The sequence below is a fragment of the Delphinapterus leucas genome, chromosome X (assembly GCF_059928025.1).
Source record: "Delphinapterus leucas isolate spDelLeu-1000000601 "Yukka" chromosome X, BTC_Dleu_Yukka2, whole genome shotgun sequence".
NCBI classification, from domain to species: Eukaryota; Metazoa; Chordata; class Mammalia; order Artiodactyla; family Monodontidae; genus Delphinapterus; species Delphinapterus leucas.
This window is the reverse complement of record NC_143150.1, coordinates 91051000-91072268: the sequence shown is the minus strand read 5'-3', so window position 1 is coordinate 91072268 and position 21269 is coordinate 91051000. Positions and strand designations below refer to the sequence as shown.

General features: G+C 41.8%; 1 protein-coding gene across 4 annotated transcripts in view; it reads left to right on the top strand.

Annotated features, from left to right (window-relative positions):
- Positions 1-21269, top strand: part of USP11 (ubiquitin specific peptidase 11) — an 80428-nt gene that overhangs the window by 15660 nt on the left and 43499 nt on the right. The window contains exon 21 of one of the 4 annotated variants that reach the window (XM_089904965.1): positions 13843-21268. The exons of 2 other annotated variants lie outside the window; for them this stretch is intronic. The gene's annotated coding sequence lies outside the window, so the exon portion shown is untranslated. One more of the 4 variants, XM_089904967.1, reaches the window with a different exon arrangement.

Genomic DNA, 21269 nt, shown 5'->3' with positions numbered 1-21269 from the left:
CCAGTTTTATGCCTGTGTGCTTACTGAATGCCAGGTGTGTGATGGCTGCTGCTCTGAGTGCACCATCTCTGTGCCAGGTACTATTCTAAGTGCTTCTGAAGCACCATCTGCGCATCAGACACGATTCTCAGCACCAACTGCATGCCCAGTGTTTCCCAAAGCATTTTGGAAATATCGATTCATAATCCTCACAACAGTCTCACGCAGGAGTTGTCATCGCCAATTTCAGATGGGGAAACAGATACAGAGGTCAAGTAATTGCTCGAGCTAGGTCCAGAGGTCAGTACACCTTATCAGTTACACGGCAGTAGTCCTGGAGGGGACGTTTGACCTCCCTGGACCCAGGATGGAAATCTTTGTGGACATGACCTGCACTACAGGTGATGTGGGAAAGGTGTGCCTGGAACAGACAGGCATCCGTGTGGGCAAATGGGTGGTTTCCGGACATAAAAGATACTAACCAGACCACCTCGCAGGCCCCCAGTAGTGTCCTCTGAGGAGTGGGTACATCTGGCCCAAGCCATACAAACTGACAGGACAGGTGTGCTGTGTTTGTGTCGCCCCTATGCTTAGCTTCCCGCCATGACTGCAGCTCCCCCACCAGGCAGGGTCCCTTTAGCCTCATGCCACAGAAGAGTGAGGTGGTGCGCCTAGCACAGAATGGGTGCAGCATAGTGTGTCTGCGCATAAGATGCCACCTAAGCACTGCACAGCCCCCACCTGAGCCCTCCCGTAGGCACCAGCTGTCACCTCTGAGAAACAGGGCTCTTGTGGGGACAACCTTGGGGCAGCGTGGAGTGGACAGATGTGCAGTATCTGGATGTAGACAAGCACCCCAACCCTTCACACTGAGGAAGGGAATCCTGATCAGGACGGCTGAGAGACCATTCCCATGGGAAGGGTCTCCTCATTCCCCTCAGCCTGCTGCCTTTGCACTGGACCTGGCAGGCTCCCCCCGCCCCCACCTCCAGCTTTATCACCCACAAATCTCCGGTCATGCTGTTGACACAGGCAAGAATCGAGGTAGTTGCTGTGAGGAGCTCAGCTCAAACTGACTTAAGCGAAAAGCACAGAAATACTAGTTAAAGGTATGACTGGATCCAGGAACTCATAAGCTGTTGTTTAATCCTCACGAAGACTATATGGTTTAAGCACTGTTACCCCATTTTGCAGATGAGGAATCAGGCGTAAAGAGCTGGTTCAAAATGAGACCTCAGGGCTTCCCTGGTGGCGCAGTGGTTGAGAGTCCGCCTGCCGATGCAGGGGACGCGGGTTCGTGCCCCGGTCCGGGAAGATCCCACATGCTGCGGAGCGGCTGGGCCCGTGAGCCATGGCCGCTGAGCCTGCGCGTCCAGAGCCTGTGCTCCGCAACGGGAGAGGCCACAACAGTGAGAGGCCCGCATACCGCAAAAAAAAAAGACCTCATTAGCTATGAGTAATCAATCAGTCCTGGACAAAAATCCACCTACAATGAATTCACTCAAAATAACTTCCCGGGTTTAACCAAAGACGTTTCGAAAAGACAACATGCCTAAGAATCAGGAGAAGTAAGAGGCAACAGACACAGTTACACAGAGACACCTCATATTAGAATCCTCAGACATCAATGTAAAACAGTTATGCTTACTCTGGCCATGGAAATAGAGACGATTACATATGAACAAGAAATTTAAAACTTTTAAAAATGAAAATGAGAAAGAACCAAGCAGAAGTAATAGATCTGAGATAGATAATAACAGTTTGAGAAGTCGATGGATGAGTTTAGCAACATATCAGACATAGCCGAGGAGGGACTCTGTGAATTGGATACAGTTTATAAAGTGCACTAAGTAGTGCACTTCTAGAAGATTTTAAGTTAGACTAATACTACCTTTCGATAAATTAAGGGTATAAAAACTAAAGAATAGAAAAAGTATAAATTTCAAACAAGAGGAAGGGAAATAGATGAATAATCCAAAAGAAGGCAAGAAGAAAGGAACATGGAACAAGGTGGATGGATAGCACATATGCAACCACTTGCAAATAGTCTGCTCTGACCTCTCCAGTTCAAGGAAGGGGACTGGGAACTAGGCTGCTGCTTCCAGACCGCAACTGCCACTGTCCCAGGGAGAAGGTGGGGCGAGGGTGAGTAAGAATGCCACAGAACTTTCCCACGACTTCGAAGAAGTCTTTTTCTTGATTGGGTACTTGCTCTGTTGCTATAAACCTGTGACTGTTTCCAGAGCACTGACACAATTGGTTCTGACAATTCAGCTTGCTTGCTTTTTTCTTTTCTTTTTAAATTTAATTTTATGTTTTCGTTGGGGCACACAAGCTTGGAGCTTCCTAGTCTGCAATTATGCTGATGTCACTCCCTTTGTGTATTATGTGTTTTTCTTTAAATAGGAAATTTATTGATAGAAATCTCATATTTTTTCATTAGATTACACATCATTTATTACTTGTTTTTTATTTTTTTTAATTAATTTGTTTACTTATTTTAATTTTTTTTTGACTGTGTTGGGTCTTCATTGCTGGGCGCGGGCTTTCTCTAGTTGCAGCGAGCGGGGACTAACTACTCTTCACTGTGGTGCGCGGGCTTCTCATTGCGGTGGCTTCTCTTGTTGTGGAGCATGGGCTCTAGGCTCGCGGGCTTCACTAGTTGCAGCACACAGGCTCCGTAGTTGTGGCTCACGGGCTCTAGAGCACAGGCTCAGTAGTTGTGGTGCACAGGCTTAGTTGCTCTGTGGCATGTGGGATCTTCCCGGACCAGGGATCGAACCCATGTTCCCTGCATTGGCAGGCGGATTCTTAACCACTGCGCCACCAGGGAAGTCCCTGAATTAGGTATTTTAAAATGATTCCACTTTATCTCTTTTGTTTGCCTATTAGCTCTTACTCTTAGTTTTATTTACTGATTGCTTTAGGGTTTATATTATACATCTTTAACTTATCAAAGTCTACTTTCAAGTGATATATACTACTTCACATATAGTATAAGAACTCCACAATAGTGTGCTTCCATTTCCCCCTGCTCAGCCTTTATGCTATTGTTATCATGCATTTTACTTTAACATATGTTATAAATCCCAAAATACATTGTTATTTTTATTTTTTAAAAAAATATTTATTTTTTTTTTACATCTTTATTGGAGTATAATTGCTTTACAATGGTGTGTTAGTTTCTGCTTTATAACAAAGTGAATCAGTTATACATATACATATTTGGTTGCACCGGGTCTTAGTTGCGGCATGGGGGCTCCTTAGTGTGGCATGCGAACTTTTAGTTGCAGCATGCATGTGGGATCTAGTTCCCTGGTCAGGGATCGAACCCGGGCCCCCTGCATTGGGAGTGTGGAGTCTTAACCACTGTGCCACCAGGGAAGTCCCTGTTATTTTTATTTAAGCAGTCAATTACTTCAAAGAGATTTAAATAATAAGAAAAGGAATCATATATGTTTACCCACATAGTTGCCACTTCCAGTGCTCTTCATTCCTTTGTGTAGGTCCTGATTTCCATCTGGTATCATTTGCCGCCTTTCTTTAACATTTTTTGTAGCGCAGGTCTGCTGGTGATGAATTCTCTGTTTTTGTATGTCTGAAAAAGTCTGTATTTCACCTTATTTTTTGAAAGATATTTTCATGGGTCTAGAATGTTAGATCAACTGTTTCTATTTCTTTTAGTACTTTAAAGACATTCCTCCACTATCTTCTTCCTTACATTGTTTCCTATGAGAAATCTGCTCTCATCCTTATCTTCGTCCCCCTTTGCATAGTCTTTTTTTCCTTCTGGCTGCTTTGAAGATTTTCTCTTCAGCACTGGTTTTGAAAAAATTGATTATGATATGCCTTGGTGTAGTTTCTTTTTTTTCTTCTTCCAGTTTTATCGAGATATAATTGACATACAGCACTGTGTAAGTTTAAGGTGTACAACATAATGATTTGACTTACATACATTATGAAATGGTTACCACAATGTTTAGTGAATATCCATCATCTCATATAGATACAAGATTAAAGAAATAGAAAAAAAATGTTTTTCCCTGTGATGAGAACTCTTAGGATTTACCATCTTAACAACTTTCATATATAACATACAGCAGTGTTAATTATATGATGTTGTGTATTACATTCCTAGTAGTTATCTTAGAACTGGAAGTTTGTACCTTTTGACTGCCTTCATCCAGTTATCTTCCCCACCATCTTCCTGCCTCTGGGAACCACAAATCTGACCTCTTTTTCTATAAGTTTGTCTCTTTGTTTTTGAAGTATAATTGACCTTCAACACTATGTTACTTCCTAGTACACAGCATAGAGATTCGATTTTTCTATATATTTCAAAATGTTCACCAAGATAAGTCTAGTTACTGTCACCGTACAAAGATATTACATAATTATTGACTATATTCCCCACACTGTACATTTCATACCCATGACTCACTTATTTTGTAACTGAAAGTATGTACCTGTTAAACTCTCTCACCTATTTCTCTCCTCCTCACCTCCCTTCCTCCCTGGCAACCACCTGTTTGTTCTCTGTTTATGTTTAGTTACGTTTGTTCATTTGTTTTTTAGATTCCACATATAAGCGAAATCTTACAGTATTTGTCTTCGTCTGACTTATTTCACTTAGCATAATGCCCTCCAAGTCCATTCATGTCGTCACAAACGGCAAGATTTCATTCTTTTTTAAGGCTGAGTAATATTCCATTGTGTATATATATACCACATCTTTATCCATTCCTCTTTTGATGGGCACTTAGGTTGCTTCCATATCTTGGCTATTGTAAATAATGCTGCAGTGACCATAAGAGTACACATGTCTTTTCAAATTAGTGTTTTCATTTTCTTTGGATAAATACCCAGGAGTGGAATTGCTGGATCATATGGTAGTTGTATTTTTTACTTTTTTAGGAATCTCCATAATGTTTTCCATACTAGCTGCACCAATTTGTATTCCCACCAACAGTGCACAAAGGTTTCCTTTTCTCCACATCCTCACCAACACTCGTTATTTGTTGTCTTTTTGGTAATAGTCATTCTGACATGTATGAGGTGATATATCTCATTGCGATTTTGATTTGCATCCCCCTGATGATTAGTAATGTTGAACATCGTTCATGTATGTGCCTGCTGGCCATGTATATGTTTTCCTTGAAAAAATGTCTATTCAGGTCCTCTGCCCATTTTTTAAATCAGGTTGTTTGTTTTTTTTAACGTTGAGTTGTATGAGTTCTTTATATATTTTGGATAGTAACCCCTTACCAGATATATTGTTTGCAAATATCTTCTCCCATTCAGTAGGCAGCTTTTTGTTTTGTTGATAGTTTCTTGCCTTGGCGTCGTTTCCTCATGTTTCTTGTGCTTGGGGTTCCTTGAGCTTCTTGGATCTGCAGGTTTCTAGTGTTCATCAGATTTGGAAAAATTTTGGCAAGTGTTTCTTTGTATGTTTTTTTTTTTTTTCTGAAGCTCCCTTCTCTCTTCTTCTTTATGGACTCCAATTACTCATATATTAGGCTGCTTGAAGTTGTCTCACAGCTCACTGATGCTCTTTTCATTTTTTTTGATTCTTTTTTTCCTATGTACTTCATTTTCAATAGTTTCTATTGCTGTGACTTCAAATTGACTAGTTATTTTCTTCTTCAATGTCTAATGTGCTGTTAATCCTATCTGGTGTATTTTTCAACTGGGGCATTGTAGCTGTTCAATTTGGGTCTTCTTTATATCTTCAATGTCTCTACTTAACTTTGAACATATGGCATACAATAATAGCAATAACTGTGTTAATGTCCTTTTCTGCTAATTCTAATGTCTGTATCAGTTCTGAATCAGTTTTGATTGATTATCCTCCTTATTATGGGTCATGTTTCCCTGAAAAGGCATTTCTGATACTCTTTGGTTGGATCTCAGACATGGTAAATTTTATCATACTAGTAGCTGGATATTTTTGTATTCCTACAAATCTCCTAGAGCTTTGTTCTTGGATGCATCTAATTTTCTTAGAAATAGTTTCATCCTTTCAAGTCTTGCTTTTATGATGTTAGGCAGTTCCAAAGAAGTGTTTAATCTGGGGTTAATTATTCCCCACCACTGAGGCAAGATCTTCCTGAGTCCTCTATCCAACGACCTGAGAATTACGAGTGTTTCCAGTCTTCCTGGTTGGATCAGCCACTGGAACCACCCTGTGTGAACGCCAGACCTTGTTCCCTATAACCCTTTTGAATGGCTCTTTCCTCAGTCTTGGGCAGTTTCCTTACACAGATGCACTGCTTGATACTCTGTTGATTGCTCCAGGAAGACCCTCTGCAGATCACCAGAGTTCTCTCTGCAGCTCTCTCCTCTCTGGTACTCTGTCCTAAGGACTCCAGCTGTCCTGGTCTCCACAGACTCTCAGCTGTGTCTCTTCAACTCAAGGGCTCTGCCAGGCTCTGCCTGGGTTCCCCTGCCTGAGCAGTGGCCTGGACAATCCCTCCAGGCAGTAAGCTGGGGAATTCACCTCATCTGCTTCCTGTTTCTCAGGGGTCACTGTCCTTCATTTCCATTGTCCATTGTTTTAAAAACTGTTGTTTCACATATTTTGTCTAGTTGTATTGTTGTTTCAGGCAAGAAGGTGAGTCTTGTCTCTGTTGCTTCATCTTGGGTGGAAGCAGAAGTGCTCTCCCACAACTTTGTAAAACTTGCTGTTTAGCTGTTCTTTTCCTCACTTCTTGAGATGAAGCCTTAGTTCATTAATTATTCTAACTTTTTGCCTTGATGTGTTTGTACTCCTAGATAATAAAAAACAGAAATATGGATTGTAAAAACCCCATGTAAATAGATTTATTACTTTTGACACTGTTGGATTCTTTAAATTCTTTAAATAAAAAAAGTAACACATTTGTGAAATGCTTACAGTTTTTTGGTGCCATCGTAGACCTCACCTTGAAAAAAAATTTCCTTAACAACTGGAAAAAATGTATATAAACATGGGTATCTCTATATTTTAAAAACTTACTGTACCTTTAAAAAATTGTACACTCTTTCTCTGTGGAAAGGAGATAGCAGAGAGAGCAATCTGGAAGTTAAAAAAGAAATATGGAAGGTAGAAGAAAGCAAGGAGAAGAGGGAATAGAAAAGTAGGAAAAATTAGTAGCACATGGATGAGGTTTACAGAAATGGCATGTAACCCTCACTGTTTCTAGATCTTCAGTTATAGTTTCCATAGACTGCAATGCATGGCTGGTCATGGTCCACTTGCATTCACCAGCCACCCCACTGAGCGGACCACTGCCTGTGTTAGCTACTCTATAAAATGGTAAAAACAGTATGTAAAAACACTGTAGAAGAAGACTTAATTGTGAATATAGTTTTTTGGTATGTTTAACAATGGACAATGTCTGAAGTCAGGGTTCCAAGGGAGCATCCTCTTTTTCTTCTATTGCCGTGTAAGATCCCTGTCCTATTCTCTGAGCAGCTCTAAAATCTTGTTTCTTTCCAGTCTAGATCCTAACAAAATCTTGGATTTGGCTTGCTCTAGCAGTTACAGTCACTGAGGCGCTTTTCTCTCTCTCCTTCCCTCAGTTAATAGGTTTCCTGTGCCCAGTTGGAAATGGGGCAGGTTGGAGAGGACCTTTCCTCTTTCCAAATGGAGACTGTGCTGAAAGCAGCAGATTTTGTGTCCATTTGGTATCACTACTGCCTCTTCCCAAGCTCCTGTCCCTGTCATCAGCTGACCCTTTCTTTCTGTGATGTATGAATAGGGCTATGAATTTCAGTGAAGGTAAAATATGTGTTTTCAAACAAAATCTGTTTTTGAATCTATCCTGGGGACAAAAGTACTTTCATAATTATTAAATACTGTGTGCTGGTCTAATGTCATAAAAACAACAATATGTATAGGACTTCAGAAATTACAAAAAAGCTTCCAGATACATTCTCATTTGCCCTCTGTGTAACACTGTGGGACGTGGTATTGTCATTGCCATGTCGCAGATGATGGAGCTGCCGCTGAGGCAGGTAGGCATTTTGCCCTTGCCCAAGGTCATATAGCAAATAAGTGGTATCTTTTAGCCAAGTCTTAGCTCTACAGCCCCACTCTTTCTACTACTTTATTCCTTCTAACATGTGCCGAAAAGCATTGTTATTTGTTTAAAGAAAAATAAAGTACTTTCACTCCTCCTAATGAATTTTTAAAAATATTTATTTATTTATTTGGCTGTACCGGGTCTTAGTTGCGGCAGGCGGGATCTTCATTGCAGCATCCTTGTTGCAGCATGCGGGATCCTTAGTTGTGGCATGCAAACTCCTAGTTGTGGCATGCGGGATCTAGTTCCCTGACCAGGGATCGAACCACCCAGGCCCCCTGCATTGGGAGCATGGAGTCTTAAACACTGGACCACCAGGGAAGTCCCCTCCTAATGAATTTGAACATGTGTAAGCTTTTTAAAACATAGAAATGTGTTGGGAATTCCCTGGTGGTCCAGTGGTTAGGACTCCATGCTTCCACTGCGGGGGCATGGGTTCCATCCCTGGTTGGGGAACTAAGATCTCTGCAAGCCGCACGGCATGGCAAAAAAAAAAAAAAAAGGAAATGTATTCCTATAATTTGAAAGAATGAGCCATGTTAGTAAGCCAGCTCTTTAGAGAGCAGTTAATTATTTTAGACCATCTCATTCCCTAGCTTTATCTCTTTGTGCCCTGCCATGGTGGGGTTAATGCCGTCCTGGTTAGTGAAGGGCTCTCCATCATAGGGTGGGCAAGGGAGGATGTCTCAGGTTCAGGGGATTTGCTACTTTTTTAGTGGTTCTGGCATAAGGTTTGAAAGTGAACAGTGTAACAAAGCTGACTTTCTCTAGGCATTTCCCGCCCCCCCGCCCCCATCCCCGATTTCAGCTATTTTTGGTAGCTCTTTGTTTTAACCCAGTATCAAAAAAAGAAGAGGGTGGTTATTTTGTTGCTCAAGCAGAGACTGAACATCACCTGTTTTGACTGCTACAGTGTAATTGACTGCTACAGTGTAATTCATCCATGTCTCCATCCCTATCTTTGGCATGTTCTGAGGACTCCCATCATGGAACCACACAGGGCTGCTTCTCCATTTTTACAGGATACAGAAATATTGGAAGCTTCAAATTGTGCTGTTGTATTCAGGTGAAGTAATTTTATTCACAGGAATACAATTTAAAGATTATTTTGTGTTTTTGGAGAATGGAGCGTTTATAATAACCATAATCCAAAGCTTACATCTTTTCTGATGCTAAAACTCAGCAGAAAACTCCAAAAGAAATTGTTTTGTTAGAGATAGGACAGGGAACTGCCCAAGGGAGTTAGACATATCAAGTAGGCTACTTTTATTGAATGTACTGAATTAGATGACAAGGAAATGTATTAAGTGCATATATATTACCTGTCACTGACTACATCTGAAGCCCTGAATCTCTTAGCAAAGAGATCTGAGCATGCAGGGAAAGTGAGTGCTGAACCCAAGCTGGTGTGTTTGTGGTGGTGTGTGTTCTGAGGCCTTTTTAAAATTTTTATTTATTTTTTCTTAGTTTTATTGAGATATAATTTACATAGAACATTGTATTAGTTTTAGGTGTACAACACGATGATTTGATATACACATATATTATGAAATGATCACAAGTTAACACCTCTCACCTCACATACTGAGATCTTTTTTATTGAGTTATAATTAACATACAATATTATATTAGTTTCAGGTGTACAACATAGTGATTTGATATTTTATACATTATGAAATGACCACCACAATAAGTCCAGTTACCACCCATTACCATACAAAGCTGTTACAATACTGTTGACTATATTCCCTATGTGTACCTTATATACCTGTGAGTTATTTACCTTATAGCTGGAAGTTTGTACCTCTTTATCCTCTTCACCTATTTCATCTGTACTCCCGACCCTTCCTCTGTGGCAACCACCAGTTTGTTCTGAGACCTTTCTGAAGACAGAATAGATATCTTTAATTTCTTATTGCAATGCTGGGATGTTTCTTATTTTTCCCATGGTATCCTTCTAACACCCCTCCTTATCCCCTCCCCCACTTTTCCTCCAACACTTTCCTAAAGCAGAATTTGTGGAAAACCTATTCTGTTTTACTTATTTATTTATTTATTTAATTTATTTTTGGCTGCGTTGGGTCTTCGTTGCTGCGAGCGGACTTTCTCTAGTTGCCGCGAGTGGGGGCTACTCTTGGTTGTGGTGTGTGGGCTTCTCATTGCGGTGGCTTCTCTTGTTGTGGAGCATGGGCTCTTAGGCGCGTGAGCTTCAGTAGTTGCAGCACGCGGGCTCAGTAGTTGTGGCTCACGGGCTCTAGAGTGCAGGCTCAGTAGTTGTGGTGCACGGGCTTAGTTGCTCTGCAACATGTGAGATCTTCCTGGACCAGGGCTCGAACCCGTGTCCCCTGCATTGGCAGGCGGATTCTTAACCATTGAGTCACCAGGGAAGCCCCCTATTCTGTTTTTAAGTTAGAATTTTATAAGCCAGCCCCTTAGGTGATAGCATTCCCAAAAAATCAGGAGTTATGTGTCTATTTTGGAAGTACAATTTTTAAAACTGCAGCGATCACTTATTACTTTCACTGAAAGCATAGAATCAAAAAGTGATATTTGCACTTTTAAAGCATTTTTAGATGATAAAATTAGAGATAAAGGCATAATTCACATTCCAGAGCTCGGTAATGTCTTCACAATAGTGCTTTCTGTATGATAGACATCAGTCTCCAATGTCAAAGGGGACCTCCTTCACCAGAAGTTAGCATTTTCTGGGGGTCTCTTCCATGCCATCTTACTCTAGGGACAAGGAGTGCACTTGGGGTCTAGTCAGAAGCCTGCTCCTAATTCCCATCTCAGGCTTTGACCTCGTTTTCTACAGCTGCAACCATAGTATGTTGGGTGAGGCTCTGGATACAGAACTCTTGCAGCTCTGAGTTTCCATGGTTCCAAGAGCACAGATGAAATAACAGCATAACCTAAATTTTGTTGGAATACGTTGCTTGACTGTGTTTAGCCTGTGTGCGTGTGTGCACACACGCACACACATGTCTGAGTATTCTAGGAATAATATAATTATAGTGGATGCATTCCTGAGCAATGATGAGCAACAATGGGAAACAGCATGGCTGACTGTCTCTATGATAACCTCAGTTAACTATGTGTATGCATATTTTACTTATTTTGGTAATTTGTATTTTATTTAATTTATTTATTATTTATTTATTTATTTGGCTGCACTGGGTCTTAGTTGCGGCAGGCGGGATCTTCGTTGCCACATGCAGGATCTTTAGTTGCTGCATGTGGGATCCTTAGTTGTGGCATGCGAACTCCTAGTTGCGGCATACGGGATCTAGTTCCCTGACCAGGGATCGAACTCGGGCCCCCTGCGTTGGGAGTGCGGAATCTTAGCCACTGGGCCACCAGGGAAGTCCGGTAATTTGTATTTTAAAGTATAGATAATTTTATGTTCATGATCGTGCATTTGTGACCATCAGTTACTTGTGATCGCAGCGATTATTGGCCATTATTTCTGCTGTGGAATTGTAAGAGCTGTGGAGGAGGTGGGTAGAGGAGACACAGGGAGAGAGATGACTCATTTTAACCTTTTCTGGAGCAAACAGGTGATCACATCAGAAAAAGATGCTTTTTAGTATTTATTTCCCCTTCCCCCCACCCCCAAACACCTTTATCAGTGATGTATGACTGCCTTCCTGTGTTGACTTTGTTCTTCAACCACTGCCTTCAAGCTGGTGCTTCTTTTCAAGTGCCTTGTAGACTTGAGAGCACTTTGCATTTAAGTGAGTCTGAGGCAATCTTTTCAGCAGAGATGCTCAGTTATCATATGCTTCTTGGGGACAACTCTTGGAGGTCCTCATTTGCTAAAGTCTCATCATGAGAATTTAAGGACTGCTACAGAGCATCTTCGTTAGACTTATTAAGCCACATGGCTGAGGGAATTCCCTGGCGGTGCAGTGGTTGGGACTCCGTGCTTCCACTGCAGGGGGCACAGGTTCCATCCCTGGTCAGGGAACTAAGATCCCACATGCAGTGCATGTGGCCAGAAAAAAAAAAAAAAAAAAAAGAGAAGGGTTCACAGAAGGCAGGAGTCCCTCTGTGATCCATGTTGGTCCTAGGAAGCATGGTTTTATTTTGTTTCTGTGTTGCTGAGGACCAGGAGTTGAGTGGCCTGAACTGTTGTCACAGAGGTGATGGTTTCTTAGAGGTTCTTTTCATATAACACCTGAACAACCATGAAGAAAATGCTAATTAGCTGCTCTCCAAAAATATTTTCAAAAAATGATGCTTTGCCAAGGCATGGAAACAACACAAGTGCCCATCAATAGACGATTGGTTTAAGAAGATATGGTGTATATATATATATATATATATATATATATATATATATACACACAATGGAATATTACTCAGCCATAAAAAGAATGAAATAATGCCATTTGTAGCAACATAGATGGACCTAGAGAATATCATACTAAGTGAAGAAAGTCAGACAGAAAGAAAAATATTATATGATATCATTTAGGGACTTCCTAAAAAAAAAAGAAAGAAAATTATTTTAAAAAACCCAAAAGAAACAGAAACAGACTCACAGACATAGAAAACAAACTTATGGTTACCAAAGGGGAAAGGGAGGGAGAGGAAGGATAAATTAGGAGTTTGGGATTAGCAGATACAAACTACTATACGTAAAATAGATAAGCAACAAGGATTTACTGTATAGCACAGGGAACTATATTCAATATATTGTAATAACCTATAATGGAAAATAAAAATAATCTGAAAAAAAAATATAACTGAATCACTTTGCCATATACTAGAAACTAATACAATATTGCAAACCAACTATACTTCAATTTTTAAAAATGCTGCTTTGGGTTTGAATGCCCCATCATACACTTCTTTTCATCGAGAAACCCTAGGCTTTTTCATTTTATTTATTTATTTATTTTTTGCGGTACGCGGGCCTCTCACTGCTGTGGCCTCTCCCGTTGCGGAGCACAGGCTCCGGACGCACAGGCTCAGTGGCCATGGCTCACGGGCCCAGCCGCTCCGCGGCATGTGGGATCTTCCTGGACCGGGGCATGAACCCGTGTCCCCTGCATCGGCAGGACTCTCAACCACTGCGCCACCAGCGAAGCCCAGGCTTTTCCATTTTAAACCTCCCATATTTCCCAAAGCGAGACAACCAGTCTTCATTAGTCTCAAAGGCTAGCAGAGCTTTTCCTCACAGAGAGCTATGGACGCTGAAGGGTTCAAAAGCAATTATAACATATTCAAGGCTCTCTTCCTTATGGTTCCAGCAAATATCTCTGCCATATGTCTGCCTGCTTTTTCTGTCACTGCTGAAATTCTGACACCATGCTCATGGTCAAAGCCACTCCTGTGGCTATTCGAATTTATTTCCTGCTTTTCTCATTCTCTTTCTGTTTTTCATGTTGCTATCAAACTCACCTAGTTATTCACAGTAATTCTCTTAGTGAGAATCAATTAGAGGTTTTGATTCTCAAGACATATAACCTGATTTTTCTGCTTGTTCTGACATATTTTTCCTTGTCCTTGTTACTGTACTTAGACCCAGAGAAGTAACATTTTCTTCTGCATTTGTAAAAATCTCTACTTTTTCCCCCAAAGATATTTCACCATAGTTGACTATTTTAACTGATAACATGTAGCATGTACCATGCACTCCTTTCCTTAGTCCTTGAAAATAATTTTCAGCTTTTGTTCTGCGATATCGTTATTCCCAGATACTTTTTTGGCAGTACATACAGTGCAGTAACTTGCTACTCTTTTAAAGACCACAGTAATTTTTTTTCTTTTTTATCTTTTTTTTTTTTTTTTGCAGTATGCGGGCCTTCTCACTGTTGTGGCCTCTCCCGTTGCAGAGCACAGGCTCCGGACGTGCAGGCTCAGCGGCCATGGCTCATGCGCCCAGCCGCTCCGCGGCATGTGGGATCTTCCCGGACCGGGGCACAAACCCGTGTCCCCTGCATTGGCAGGCGGACTCTCAACCACTGCACCACCAGGGAAGCCCCTTTTTTCTTTTTTATACAGCAGGTTCTTATTAATTATCTGTTTTATACATATTAGTGTATATATGTCAATTGCAATCTCCCAATTCATCCCACCACCACCCCCTCCCCCTGCTTTCCCCCCTTGGTGTCCATACGTTTGTGCTCTACATCTGTGTCTCTATTTCTGCCTTGCAAACCGGTTCATCTGTGCATTTTTCTAGATTCCACAAATGTGCGTTAATATACAATATTTGTTTTTCTCTTTCTGACTTACTTCACTCTGTATGACAGACTCTAGGTCCATCCATATCTCTACAAATGACCCAGTTTCGTTCCTTTTTATGGCTGAGTAATATTCCGTTGTATATATGTACCACATCTTCTTTATCCATTTGTCTGTCGATGAGGTTGCTTCCATGAGCGGGCTCTTGTAAATAGTGCTGCAAGGGCCACAGTAATTTTAAAAATCCAAAACTTTCTTTTTACCACCTAAAAAATCCTAATGCACCCAACAAGGATTTTGAAATGGCCTGGGAACAGTTCGTGATACACAAAGGATATCTCTGTTTCTTAGCAAAGTGATAGAACATAAACACCTGCAACTCAACAGACTTGTGAGATACTTTCTTAATTGTGAAATAACGTCTAAATTATATTGATTTAGTGTTATTTTTTGCATTCAAATTCTCTGAAAAATTAATAATCCAAGTGTGGTATAAAGGGTACCATTTTATTAATTAGATTAGTGGGCTGCCAGAGTTGAATATTCCCCACTTTACCAAGCACAAGGGCTTCCCGTAGAATTCTACTAGACCAAGACAGGCCTTTCCTCTGAGCAATAGTGATAAAGTTGTCTAAATATGTGAACTGCACTGTTTTTGTTTTCTTCAAGTAAAAAGTTGAAAGATGTGTTGGAGGATTTTGCGAGCAGACCTTTTGTTTCTTAATGACTATTCTGCCTCACAGAGAGACTGAGTGACTTGGCTGCTCTCAGAGGTGGCAGAGGCCCACGTGGGGGGTTACAGCCCTCATTTGCTGGGCTTGGGGCAAATATTCAATGAATATTCTTTAGTAATGAGTGTTAGTACAGTTCCAACATTTTTATACATTTTAAGGTTGACCCTTTGAACATTTGGATTTCATAGAATATATTAAAATGGTTTAAAACTCTATGGAGGTGGGCGTCCCTGGTGGCGCAGTGGTTGAGAGTCCGCCTGCCGATGCAGGGGACACGGGTTCGTGCCCCGGTCTGGGAAGATCCCACGTGCCGCGGAGCAGCTAGGCCCGTGAGCCATGGCCGCTGAGCCTGCGCGTCCGGAGCCTGTGCTCCGCAATGGGAGAGACCACAACAGTGAGAAGCCCACGTACTGCAAAAAAAAAAAAAAACTCTATGGAGGGACTTTCCTGTTGGCACAGTGGTTAAGACTTTGTGCTCCCAACGCAGGGGGCCTGGGTTCGATCCCTGGTCAGGGAACTAGATCCCACATGCATGCCACAACCAAGAGTTCGCATGGCACAAATAAGGAGCTGGCGAACTGCAACTAAGGAGCCCTTGAGCCACAACTAAGGAGCCTGCCTGCTGCAACTAAGACCTGGTGCAACCAAATAAATAAATAAATATTAAAATAAAACTCTATGGAGTAAATATCTACCCCTTCCCCCATTTTTGACACTATAGCGAGATATTTTGAATTGCAAAGTGCCCTTCTTTTTACTTATAACATCTTATAATTATGTAACAATGGGAAAGTGTTCAGAATAAGTCCTTCCTTTTATGTTTTTATGTTGTGTGAACACTATGAAATAAATTGATTTCTGTTGCCATCGCCATAGGTTTTTCTTATCACATGTGGTTTTTCCAGTTACTAAGCACATAGCATAATTTAAACCATTCAAGCACTGGAGTCAAGAGAACTGGTCTGAGTTCCAGCTTACTAAGCAGGTGATGCTCAAAACACAGCCATGGGCAAAGGGACACAGAAGTCCATTCTCTGAAGTTGGTGTGTGATGTGTTAATTTATAGCCTAATTCTCCTGTTGACTTCTCAATTCACTGCATCATAAAGCTTTTAGCTGCAGCTAAAAAAGAAATCCAGAGACTGATACTTTCCTCATAATTTCCAGAGTTTTAACATGCAGGGTATATATAAAAAGTATACATGTTTGGATTTCATATTATATCTGTTCCATATGACACATATAACATACATATGTGACACATATACATAGAAAACATATTCATATGATAAAACTGTGGTACAGACTTCAGTAATTCATGTACAACCATCACTGCTTTTGCCATATCCATATACCAAATGAACGTTATTACCTAATATGTTTTTTTTTAATCTTTATTGAAGTATAGTTAATTTACAATGTTGAGTTAGTTTCTGGTGTACAGCAAAGTGATTTAGTTTCATATATATATATATATTCTTTTCATGTTCTTTTCCATTATGGTTTATTACAGGATATTGAATATACTTCCCTGTGCTATATAGTAGGACCTTGTTGTTTATCTATTTTATATATAGTAGTGTGTATCTGCTAATCCCAAACTCCTAATTTATCCCTCCCCCACCCCTTTTCCCCTTTGGTAGCCATAAGTTTGTTTTCTATGTCTGTGAGTCTGTTTCTGTTTTGTAAATAAGTTCGTGTCATCTTTTAGATTCCACATATAAGTGATATCATATGATATTTGTCTTTGTCTTACTTACTTCACTTAGTATGATAATCTCTAGGCCCATCCATGTTGCTGCCAATGGCATTATTTCATTCTTTTTTATGGCTGAGTAGTGTTCCATTGTATATATGTACCACATCTTCTTTATCCATTCATCTGTCAAGGGAATTTAAATTGCTTCCATGTCTTGGCTATTGTAAATAGTGCTGCTATGAACATTGGGGTGCATGTATCTTTTGAATTATATGCCCAGGAACGGGATTGTCAGATCATATGGCAACTCTGTTTTTAGTTTTTTGAGGAACCTCCATACTGTTTTCCATAGTGGCTGCACCAATTTACATTCCCACCACCAGTGTAGGAGCCCTAATATGTTTCTTTAAATTGATGCACATTTCAAAATTTAAATAAAATGATGCTCAGTCCTAAGTGCAGGGTGCATTTATCCCTGGTGGTAATTATGGACACAGCACTAAATAACAGAGAATCACAAGTGAGAGAGATGACCCGTTCCCCAGGTTCTTTCAGCCTCGGTAGGCATCACAGTTAGAAAGTCTCAGTTTGGAACTTTTGACAAAAGAAGTACATCTTTTGACAACAGAAGAGTAAGTCTCAGACCCAGAGCCTCCACCGAACAGTAGTTTTTAGCTAAAATTCAGTAATGCTATTTTGTTTTCATTGTAGTGACCCCAGTATATAAAAAGGGGGGAAAAAAGCAATAATATAGAAAAAAAAGTTTTGTGATCACATTCTCCTTTATTTATTTTATTATGGACAGGCTGTGCAGCCTGCAGGATCTTAGTTCCCCGGCCAAGTACTGAACCCAGCCCCCGCAGTGAAGGCGCTGAGTCCTAATCACTGGACTGCCAGGGAATTCCCAACATTCTCCTTTAAGAACATAAATTGTTAAAGTTAATTTTATTTAAAAAGACATAAGTGAACATGTGAGAATTTACCATGTTAGTACTACTTTAATTTAATCTAAGCAATTCATAATTATTATAGGGATTTTTCAAATAGCCATGCTGGAACTTAGAAAAGAAATAGGAACACCAGGTAAAGAAGCCAGGTCTTTCTAGTATTTTGCTTTTTACTCAAATATTGAGACTATTTTACATAACTAATTATAAGTTGCTATATAACTATGGTTATGGCAATTATAAGTTTGATTAATGTGTAGGATCAAAAACTGCAAATACAATAAGCTTTTGGTTCTCTTGCTAATTCACAAACCGAGATATACATCTGAATATGCAACAGGCACGGATTGGGTGACAGCCTCAGAACAGAGATTGGGAGCAAGAGGGCAGCCAGGCACAAAGGAGAAGCCATTCCAAACTGGGAGCACCAGCCTGCAGGCAAACGGAGCCCTTCATGCATGCGTGCTGTGAGGAGACTGTGATCTATATACACAGTCATTGCATGACAGCAACTGCCAGGGCTACCTACTGGCGGTGGTGACATTCCAGAGCGCTCCATGCAGTCTCACTTGTGGGGCATGCATTTTCCATAAGAGTGAGAAACTTCATCTATTTGCCTGCTTTCAGATGGTGTTTAACTCTCTGCTTTAACTTTTGAAAGGGGAAAATAATCGCTAACAAAAGTGTAAGAACATATTGTTGTAGTTGTCCGATGTTTGCTCCAGCAACTATAGCTTGTGAAAGGGGCCCAACTCCATGGAAGAAAGGGACATTGTAAGTCCCAACTCCATGACTGAGACTTTGGGCAAGTTGCTTTACATTTGGGTGTCTCCATTTCCTGACCTGTAAGATGGGTACAATAATGCATACCCATCTGACTTAGGCTGTTGTTGACCTAATTAATCTCCAAATACCCTTTTCACTGTGAAATGTCTGTGATCTGCGTCCTAAGCTTACACAGATGAACTGATTTCCTTTCATTGGGGTATTTCTCTAGGAAAATGGTTATGGTTTCCTGTCTTCCCTTTTGGAATCTCTTAAGTAACACTCCACATCTAAGCTCCTGGTGGTGATTTCTGACACACACAGCAGTGAGTGGTAGCTTGCAGTGAGCAGCGGCTGGGAGCGAGACTATAGTTCTCTGACCAGGAATCGAACCCTGGTTGCCTGGGTGGAAACCAGGAATCTTAACTGCTAGACCACAGGGCCAGCAGCCAGAATCTAAATCCCCAGTCCCTGTCTACCTTTAAAGGAGGGATCTGACAAGGAGACAAGGTATAGAGGAAAGTAAACTGCTTATTAGGAAAGAAGAGTACATGCAGAAAGATGCATGGGCGAACTCAACGAGAGAGTCCTGAGAGTCGCACCTTTGGGAAGTTTAAATCCTTTATAAGGGGGCAGTCTTCTGGGTCTTTGTCTTCTTGACCAGTCGTATTTCTTCGACTCCATGGCTTATTTGTCTCAGGACCCTCCCCTGGGTGCGAATGCACCCCTCAGTCAAGATGGTGTTGGTATCATTCCATTGCAAAGGCGTCTGGGAGGGAAAATAGCAAGACTCATTATGGTCTGGCATCCCCTGCCTTTTTGACCCCATGGAGGCTTCCTGCATATGTGTAGTGTTTCCCTTGCCCCAAGGATGAGAAGTGTATGACCTCTTGATCTTTGAACAAGGTTTAGTCCCTCTCTGGTCCTGCCATAGAAGTGTCCAATGTCCGGCTATTTGCCCTATTCCTGTTGTTGTTTCTTACATCGAAGTGCAGATCTTGAAATGCAGACAGGAGTCTGGTAGTGAATGTCCGGCCTGGAGCCCATCTTTTTCTCACCCCAGGAAGTATGAACAGGAGGCCAGTTGTAAACTTCTAGCCTGGAGCCCATCTATCTCCTGCCTCAGTGGGTTCACAATGACTAATGTCCTGCCGAGTTCCACAGTCCACACAGGTGGCATCCAGGCGATGTGACTCTGGGAGGTGATGTGGGAAACTGTAAGATAAGGTGACACCGGGAAGATATTTTATCAAAACGCCAAAGTGTGAGAAAGCATATCCTCCTTCACATTTCAACACATTTTTGTCACTTGGGCGACAGCTCTTAAGCAGCAGTGCACTGGCAGCTGCTAAGCTGGCTTGTCACATGTCCACGGATTCAGCCGGAAAAGAGACAATGAAACCAAACTCACTCAGGCAGTGTAGTCCTTACAGAGACAGCAAAAGTAAGACCAGCGTGATGTCAGCTCCCATGTCCTTAGTCCCACAGTTTGACACTGAACCAGAAGGGCCAGATGATAGACCGTGGGTCGCTCTGTTATTGAAGAACCAACTTTAAACCACAGCCAAGCAATTTTGTAGACTTTACACAGAAGCCTGCAGCTGTACCCTAAGTGTGATCAAGGTGGGAATTCCAGCTGCACCAGAGCCAGGGAGGCGGATGGAAAATTGCCTCTTGGCGGCTCCTCCTCAGGCTGCTTGTCCTGTTATGTCCCAGGGAAAATCCCAGGACATTCTGCCAAGACTCATTTCGGACTTCAGCCAAACCTTGGCCCATGTGGGCTCCATGGAGATGTGCAAGGTCACCGCCACGGCAGGGCCATTCCCCTACACCTGCACTGCCTGACCTTTCATGGATCCAGCTAGCTAAGAATTCTTTTAATTTTATTTTTTCTATTTTTTGGCCGCACTGTGGCGTGGCCTGCGGGATCTTAGTTCTCCGACCAGGTATGGAACCTGCGCCCTTTGTAATGGAAGCGCAGCATCTTAACCATTGGACCACCAGGGAAGTCCCTAAGAATTATTTTTAGAAGCACAGACCATCCCATCAGATGCCCCATCAGTCATCGTACTGATAGGGGCTTGGACAAAAACCCTTTCTATTTATTTTGAGTGAAATCAGATGAGAGTGACTGTGGCTACGACTCCCAGTAGAACAATCACACCTGCCTGGAGGACAGACTGCAGCCAGGATCTTGATCCAGAGACAAGCCAGCCAAATATGTCATTTAATCCAGATGCAGCAAGAGGTGTTGGCAACTGCACACACCCTGACTTAGTGGCCAGCAGGAAGTCCAGGGTGATGGGATTGTCCATCCCCGGTCATGCTAGAGAGTGTAGACTGGTTCATGTGTGGCAGGCAAGTATAGGCTTGATGTCCATGTCAGAAGTGGTACCCTACTGGACCATAAACTGTAGCAGAAGTGTATCATTTATTACGACAGGAGTAAACCAGTTTTATGTCCCTTACGATAGAAACTCAACTGAATTAAACAGTTCCTACATCAGCCAGCTCAGCCCCCTGCCACAGCCTGCTCAGGGGGAACTAGATTCTACTAATAGGTCTGTAGCGACCTCAGCAGCAGCATTTTGTTGCCTTGGGGTCTAGGACAAGGTTACCACAGCATTCTGAAATGATAGGACAGGTCAGGGGTCCTGCAGGCAAGAGCCAAGAGAGCCTAATGGTCCCCCGCACCCATGCCAACCCCTGGGTCTAAGGTGTTCCTTTCCCACCAGCCCAGGTTGTCACTCTCCTTTTGTGGTCACATGATGGGTACCCCCAGTCTCAGAAGCGCCCACATCTTCTAATCTCCCCCTGTCTTCCCCACACTGTGGGTCTAGGCTCATTCTAAGATGGTCCAGTGGTTTCCTTCTTTGTATACCTTGTGCCCT